The following is a 9,498-nucleotide window of genomic DNA, read 5'->3' on the forward strand; positions in this document are numbered from 1 at the left end:
ACTAGACTATAGACTAGACTATAGACTAGACTATAGACTAGACTATAGACTAGACTATAGACTAGACTATAGACTAGACTACAGACTACACTATAGACTACACTATAGACTACACTATAGACTACACTATAGACTACACTATAGACTAGACTATAGATTTTTGTCATCGGATTTATTCTCTTTATTCAAGTATCGATATTTGCTCTCATATAACATTAACTCAGTTGTTATCTAATCGTTAACTGTGGCATTTCCTTCTTCGTAAGTATTGAATAAGCAGAAGCTTCGAAGTAAATTTTGAAGCTCTACTCTATTTTAAAGTGTACAGGTGAGGGCGAAAGTAGTGGACTGCACAACACATACAAGGAAAATTCATTCAGCAGCCGTACTATTCCTATTCTAAACAAATTTTCTATGGAAAAATATTAAAAAAAAAACTTTACCCTTTTTCCTCATTTCCACAGCCTATTTGTTAGTTCAATCTCAACTGCATGAGTTTTTTTCTCCCACATACAACCAAGAAGTACCAGAAAGTATCTTTCAATAGATTCTCATTAAATCAGGGATCTCCATGTTTAATTTTAACATTAGCGTTCTTTTACTGCCCACTGTAATTTAATACCTCCATAATATACATATATGACTTACAAGTATGTGTCTTAAGTCTTTCGTTTATTGTTTTGCTACTGTATCAGCAGTTTATTAAGTATTCAATTTGTTAAGATTTCTATTTGTTTAGCTTATTTAAAATAAACAAATTTTCCAATTCATTTAAATATTGCCAAAAAATTATATTGTTTCCCATAAATTTTTGCACAGAATCTTGACATTTCTAGATGGGACTCCTTTTTTTTCAAGCCAAGTGTGATTTTTATTGTTACTACTTCTCTTTTTTTTTTACAAAACATTAACAAAAAATTTAATGTTCTTTTACTGTTGTCAGTTGGAGTTACTTTGCCAATCGAATGTACACGTCGCCGTTGATCGGCACTAGGTAATTGGTTCAACAGCCTGAAGTAACCTTTAATGCAGAAGCACAAAACAATCCAACAGCCGCAGCAGCAGAGATAGCGCACTCTTGCTGCAGAGTGCAGTTGAAGAAAGAAGAAAAGTACATGCCGTGAAAGAGCAAAAACAAAAAAAAACTGACTTAAGTTTACAAAATTATTTGCTTGTTTGGCTGGTTCTGCACAAAACCAGAACTATTCTGCAAATCTAACATGTATTTGCCACATGCACTATTGCAACTTAGTATGTACTTTTCTATCTATAGTTCTCTGTAGTATAATACGTTCCTAAGTAGATTTAAATCTTTCGTTTAATTTAGTTAAAGCAGTACTTTTTGTTTTCATTTTTTGCTAAAGTTTTGCAAAATCTTTACCCAGAACCCAAAAAAGAAAAAAACACATTTTCCAGACCACAATTACTAATGATAACTGTATATGAACTTTTGTTCGCATTTTTCCCTACTCCATATAACACATACACATTTATACTAAACATATTATGAATAGGACTAAAAGAAACATTAATTGGAAACAAAAAAAAACACCAGCTACAATTCAGAGTATTTTGGTAACTTTATCAAAAAAAGCTCTGTTTCCTAAATGTGATTATTTTGAATACATAGACGATCATTTACTTAAATTAAAAAAAAAAAATCCATAATAATCGTTTCCTATTCTAACAACGTGCAGTGTTTTAGATACAGAATTGCAAGAAAAACATCGTTTTAGAAAATCCATTCAAATTTTCTACAACTTTTATTTTGTCTAACTTGTATTTGCTCTCGCTAGAAAATAGAAAATACTTAAAGAACAAGAAGAAAAAAGAAAGACAGCAAAAAGAAATGTCTTACCTAAGTATTAGTGCAATTTTTCAATAGTATTTGTAAGCCAAGTTTAATAATAAATGCAAACTTTAAAATGCATTCATGGTGTGAGTGTAAAATTCTCCTGCTTCTTTTCTTCTAAAGCTCTCATGTGCATATTTTCTCCGCTCGTTTTATTTTTGAAAAAAAAAAAAATAAAAATAAAAAAACAACAAGAAAAAAGGAATTCACTCTCTTTCCGCAACGAAATGAAAAATGTGTGTTAAGCCAATGACCGATAGTTACTGCAAAAAATAAAAACGAAAGAACTGCTGACTGACGTTGCTTGCAGTGGGCTAACGGTGCTTTTTATTCTTTTTTCTTCTTTTTCAAACGATCGTTCGTTCGTTGTCTTCTTGTAACAGTTGTATGAAATAAAAAAGTATTTTCAACTTGCCTGCATTGGCAGTTTGTTTTAAGCCAAGTATTTTCCTTACACAGATACACATTTAGCTGCTGACAACACCAACTCATTCAACATGTTGCACAAATAATCATAATTTTATATGTTTTTGCAAATACCACTAAAATTTCAAGCGAAACAATATCAATTTATCAAAATTCTTTGGAATTTTAAAAAGGTTTTGGTTTGAAAATTCTTGAATTTTAGGGAATATTTTTAATGCATGTTTTAATTTGGTATTCAAAATGTGCATTTATGTTTCCATTTTGTGTTTTTTTACAGCCTAAATTAAAAATTTTACGTGCTATATTTGTAACTTTAGATCTTTATAACACCTTCGAAATTTTCGAATCAATTCCGCAATAATGATGCCCCTAGTTCGACCAAGTTATCTAAACCAGTCCAAGCTTACAAAATTTGTAATAATTCATCTTTGATCTACTTAGTAGATCACCTTTCTTTAAGAATAACAAAGAAAAATAATTGTCTTCTTTAAATTCTGAAGTAGAAACCAGTCTGTGTTCAGGATTTGTTAAATCTGGAACCTATTTTACAAAAATGTAAACAAGATCTAGTTTGTCGCTCAAATCTTTCACAAAAACAATTATTTCGGCTTCTACTCAATGATCCATACAAAAATCACCATACAACTATATACTAGACTAGACTAGACTATAGACTATAGACTAGACTATAGACTATAGACTAGACTATAGACTATAGACTAGACTATAGACTATAGACTATAGACTAGACTATAGACTAGACTATAGACTAGACTATAGACTAGACTATAGACTAGACTATAGACTAGACTATAGACTAGACTATAGACTAGACTATAGACTAGACTATAGACTAGACTATAGACTAGACTATAGACTAGACTATAGACTAGACTATAGACTAGACTATAGACTAGACTATAGACTAGACATATAGACTAGACTATAGACTAGACTATAGACTAGACTATAGACTAGACTATAGACTAGACTATAGACTAGACTATAGACTAGACTATAGACTAGACTATAGACTAGACTATAGACTAGACTATAGACTAGACTATAGACTAGACTATAGACTAGACTATAGACTAGACTATAGACTAGACTATAGACTAGACTATAGACTAGACTATAGACTAGACTATAGACTAGACTATAGACTAGACTATAGACTAGACTATAGACTAGACTATAGACTAGACTATAGACTAGACTATAGACTAGACTATAGACTAGACTATAGACTAGACTATAGACTAGACTATAGACTAGACTATAGACTAGACTATAGACTAGACTATAGACTAGACTATAGACTAGACTATAGACTAGACTATAGACTAGACTATAGACTAGACTATAGACTAGACTATAGACTAGACTATAGACTAGACTATAGACTAGACTATAGACTAGACTAGACTAGACTAGACTAGACTATAGGCTAGACTATAGACTAGACTATAGACTAGACTATAGACTAGACTATAGGCTAGACTATAGACTAGACTATAGACTAGACTATAGACTAGACTATAGACTAGACTATAGACTAGACTATAGAGTAGACTATAGACTAGACTATAGACTAGACTATAGACTAGACTATAGACTAGACTATAGACTAGACTATAGAGTAGACTATAGACTAGACTATAGACTAGACTATAGACTAGACTATAGACTACACTATAGACTAGACTATAGACTAGACTATAGACTAGACTATAGACTAGACTATAGACTAGACTATAGACTAGACTATAGACTAGACTATAGACTAGACTATAGACTAGACTATAGACTAGACTATAGACTAGACTATAGACTAGACTATAGACTAGACTATAGACTAGACTATAGACTAGACTATAGACTAGACTATAGACTAGACTATAGACTAGACTATAGACTAGACTATAGACTAGACTATAGACTAGACTATAGACTAGACTATAGACTAGACTATAGACTAGACTATAGACTAGACTATAGACTAGACTATAGACTAGACTATAGACTAGACTAGACTAGACTATGACTAGACTATAGACTAGACTATAGACTAGACTAGACTAGACTATAGACTAGACTAGACTAGACTAGACTATAGACTATAGACTATAGACTATAGACTATAGACTAGACTAGACTAGACTAGACTATAGACTATACTATAGACTAGACTATAGACTATACTATAGACTAGACTATAGACTAGACTATAGACTAGACTATAGACTAGACTATAGACTAGACTATAGACTAGACTATAGACTAGACTATAGACTAGACTATAGACTAGACTATAGACTAGACTATAGACTAGACTATAGACTAGACTATAGACTAGACTATAGACTAGACTATAGACTATACTATAGACTAGACTATAGACTATACTATAGACTAGACTATAGACTAGGACTATAGACTAAGACTATAGACTAGACTATAGACTAGACTGACTAGACAGACTATAGACTAGACTATAGACTAGACTATAGACTAGACTATAGACTAGACATAAGACTAGACTAGTAGACTATAGACTATAGACTAGACTATAGACTAGACTATTAACTAGACTATAGACTAGACTATAGACTAGACTAAACTAGACTGACTATAGACTAGATAATAGACTAGACTATAGACTAGACTATAGACTAGACTATAGACTAGACTATAGACTAGACTATAGAAATAGACTAATAGACTAGACTATAGACTAGACTAGACTAGAAACTATACTAGTAGACGAGACTATAACGAACTAGAACTATACTAAGACTAGGACTATAGACTAGACTATAGACTAGACGATAGACTATACTATAGACTAGACTATAGACTAGACTATAGAATAGACTATAGACTAGACTATAGACTAGACTATAGACTAGACTATAGACTAGACTATAGACTAGACTATAGACTAGACTATAGACTAGACTATAGACTAGACTATACTAGACTATAGACTAGACTATAGACTAGACTATAGACTAGACTATAGACTAGACACTAGACTAGACTATAGACTAGACTATAGACTAGACTATAGACTAGACTATAGACTAGACTATAGACTAGACTATAGACTAGACTATAGACTAGACTATAGACTAGACTATAGACTAGACTATAGACTAGACTATAGACTAGACTATAGACTAGACTATAGACTAGACTATAGACTAGACTATAGACTAGACTATAGACTAGACTATAGACTAGACTATAGACTAGACTATAGACTAGACTATAGACTAGACTATAGACTAGACTATAGACTAGACTATAGACTAGACTATAGACTAGACTATAGACTAGACTATAGACTAGACTATAGACTAGACTATAGACTAGACTATAGACTAGACTATAGACTAGACTATAGACTAATAGACTGACCATAGACTAGACTATTAGAACTAGACATTAGCCTAGACTAAGACTAGGACTATAGACTAGGACTATAGACTTTAGACTATAGACTAGACTATAGACTAGACTTATAGACTAGACTGATAGACTAGCCTAGACTAGACTATGACTAGACTAGACTATCAACTATACTTATAGACTTAGGCTATAGACTTAGACTATAGGACTATATTTGAGTCAAATAAATCATTCTCAGCACAATGACACTCGTATTTGTGCTCTAACTTTATAAATGGCTTAGTTTTAAAGATTTTGTTACAATATTCTTTATATGAAGAAAACAGGATAATAAAAGTTGACATTATAAATATAAATTTACAAGTTTAAGGAGCAACAATAACTTCTTAACGATTAAAACTTTATTAGGTTGATTATAAATAATGATCGCGTTGTGTTTATATGTATATCTAAATAATTATTCTCTTTATTACTTTTTTTGCAGATTCAATTATTAACACTAAAACAGTGCAACATTATATTTACAACAATAGTACCACGGTAAGTACCATTTTAAATTTTATATTTCGCTATTGTTATACGAAAACAAATCACGACTACTTTTCATAATATTTATGAAATATTATTATTTCGTTTAAAAAAATATTTAGTGCATGTAATAATTCATTTTAATGTTACAACATTTGTGTGGCCTTCGATCTTTTTGCGATAAAAAAAAAAAAAACATTTTTAAAATGAAGTGCTACTAAAACAGAAAACATAAATATTTTACAAATAAACTAAAACATGTTTTAGTTTTAATTTTTCACGGTTATATAGTAACTTTTTTGTGTAGTTGTTTGTTGTTGTTTTTTTTGTCTCTATATACAAAACAAACTACTGCAAATATGTAATTCCTAAACAATGAGTGTCAAATGTGAAAGTCCAACGAATTTACCTTAAATGATCTTTGTTGTTGCAACAAGCAGCGATTGCGTAACAAGAATTAACGTTACATATTACATAACAATGTGGCAAGAAGAAGGTCGGCTTTTTTCCCTAGAAAGTGAAATAATAAATCATAATTTTATGACAGGACAAAAAGAAGAAAATACTGAATGTTAAAAAATTATAAATATTGTCCTTTAAGTTGCAGGTACCTTTTTAGATCCATTGAAATATATGTTCATAGTAGTTTAGTTTGTAGATATGTGTGTAAACAATTAAAAAAATATGGAAAATTAAAAATTAAAGCGTAAACATTTACCTGCATACTTAAAACACACATACTTACTTTCACATATTTAGATACTAGATAAGGATATTACGCAGCAGCAGTTTAAGTAGTTTGTTAGGATGATCTAGCAGCTAAAGTGATATTAATATTAAAACTGAAGTATTTCGTGACCTAGTTTTACTTTTTTATAAAAGTGGTCTAGGGTTTTTAAAGTTCCTTTACACACTGATCCAATTTATTTAATATTTTTGCTTCCGTTCTATTTAGTGTTATAACCTACACCACTGTATTGTAGAGTTTTCTATGTGTTTGTACTGATGTTTGTAAATGTAAAAATAAAATGGTTCTACACACACCAATCGGTTCAAAATCACTTTATGATTCTTTTTTCTGTGCATTTAAACATCGTAATCAATTTAGCTCTAATAATTTTCCAGATAAATTAATTTGGAGGTCCTATGCAAGTCCGTCCATTTTCTCCCTAAATGTTGTTCGTGCAAAATTTGTGGATTCTAACTCTAATAGTTTCTCAGATATATGAAATTGTATATGTAATTCATATGGGTGGTATCACGCCTTCTATTGCAAGTCCACATTTTATTGTCATGGTTGTCAAAGTTATTCGTGCAAAATTTGAGGATTCTAACTCTTATAGTTTCCCAGATATGGGACTTTAGGTGGTTAATTCATATAGGAAGTGTCACGCCCCTATTACTAGTCCGCCCATTTTTTATCTTAAATATTCATGTAGTCACTAAAGTGGCTCCGAAGAAATTTGAGGATTTGGACTATAGCTGTTAATTTTATCAGATATACCAATTGATCTGGATCCTTATAGGAAGCGGAGTCGATTATGCTATGTCCGTCTGTCTGTATGTTGGAGATATCAATAGATCCCATATCCAAATCTATTTCAAATTTAAAGTTGAACAATAAATAACCGAGATATGAGCAAAATCCGAAAAGAGAACCACATACCTACAGCTTTATATCTTAAATGCTGTTGTTGAGTATATAGAGTACAACAACAACACCTAAATCTATATGTTGTTAATGCTTTGTTATTGCCAAAATTAACAGTAGTTGAGAAGGAAACTTGAGTTTTTTAATGCACTATGATGATAAGTTTGTAAGAAACTTTGTAGAGTTAAGTCCAAAATTGGACCAACCCCAATAGAGAGCCACGTCTTGAAGCCAGACTAGTCGATATATATTTCGAATTAATATCCATTTTGTAATAAAACACAATACCAATACATTGATAATAAATTACACTAATTTCCATGAGAATAAGTCTAAACTAAAACACCTTCTCAGCAAAAAAAAAGAACTTCCAAAGAAGCGAAAAAGAAGTAGAATTTACTCCATGGAAGTACTGAAAAAGACCCGAAGAAGTAATGATTTTAACACAGGCTTGACTTAAATAATAATAACATTAATTAGGGTAATAGAAACATTTAATACTAAAGCCCAAATATAACATTTTTTATCTCATTCGCTTCTTCGGAAGTCTTTAAATTTAAACATCACTTCCTTAGAAGGTAAAAAAAATTCAATTAGTGCTACTTTTGAAGTGGTGATAAATGTTATTCTTTTGGAATTGCTTCGTTTTATTTCTGCTGGGTTCTTATAGCAGATGTAGTATAATCATATAGTCGAAGATGACTTACTTATTCTCATACTTTCTAAATCTAAAGTCTAGTGACTTTAGATTTGGGGTTTTCCTTGCATTTTATTTGTTCTTTTTTTTAATCACATTCCAACAATAGGTTCCCTTTGTCCCAAAATTTTCATTAATTTGTTCCAGTTTCCTTTTAAATTGACCTATTTTAGAAGTTCTTTTATAAGATAAAGAAAAGCTTGAAATTGTGTTAGTAAGTTAAAAAAAAAGTACAAATTAAAGTAGAACGGAAGAATCCTTTGTTTAAGCTTCCGTTCTAATTAAATTTTTACTCTTTTGCTAAACTACTAACATAGTTTCAAGCTTTTCTTTACAACATAAAAGAACATTTAAAAAATTTCCCAAAAATTGAAATGAACAAAAAAAATTTACACAACAACGCATTGCTTTCCCTCTTCCTTTAGATCTCCCCCTCTTACAAAAAATCATAGTCTCTACCGTTATTAACGAATCGCATTACATCATAATTACCACATAAAAAGGATGTTGTGCAACACACAATAGAAATTTCCCACAAAAAAAAATCTATTAAAAAAGGCGAAAGATTTTCTCGCTTTTTTCTTTTATTCTCTTTTGTCTTGGCATTTCATATGATGACAGATGTGTGTGGGGGTAAAAAACATGATCAAATTGATAAAAAACAGAAATGTTTAATAAAAAAACACAATCAAATTTTGTTAAAAAATGAGAAAATTATATGTGTAAGTGGTTTTTTGTATGTGTGTGAATATATCACAGGATGCTATTTTCTTTATACCACTCTTTCTTCGCGATCAGTGTGTCTGGCACAAAAAGACGAACGTATGAGCGCTCAAACAAATTGTTTCCTTTTTTAATAATGTCAGGTGGTTGTTTACATGATCATTTCAATATACAAGTAGAAGGCGTTGTTTTCGTTTTTTTTTTACG

This window comes from Lucilia sericata, unplaced genomic scaffold (assembly GCF_015586225.1).
Source record: "Lucilia sericata isolate MDLA Ls3-8-SP2 unplaced genomic scaffold, ASM1558622v1 Contig000201F_arrow, whole genome shotgun sequence".
NCBI lineage: Eukaryota > Metazoa > Arthropoda > Insecta > Diptera > Calliphoridae > Lucilia > Lucilia sericata.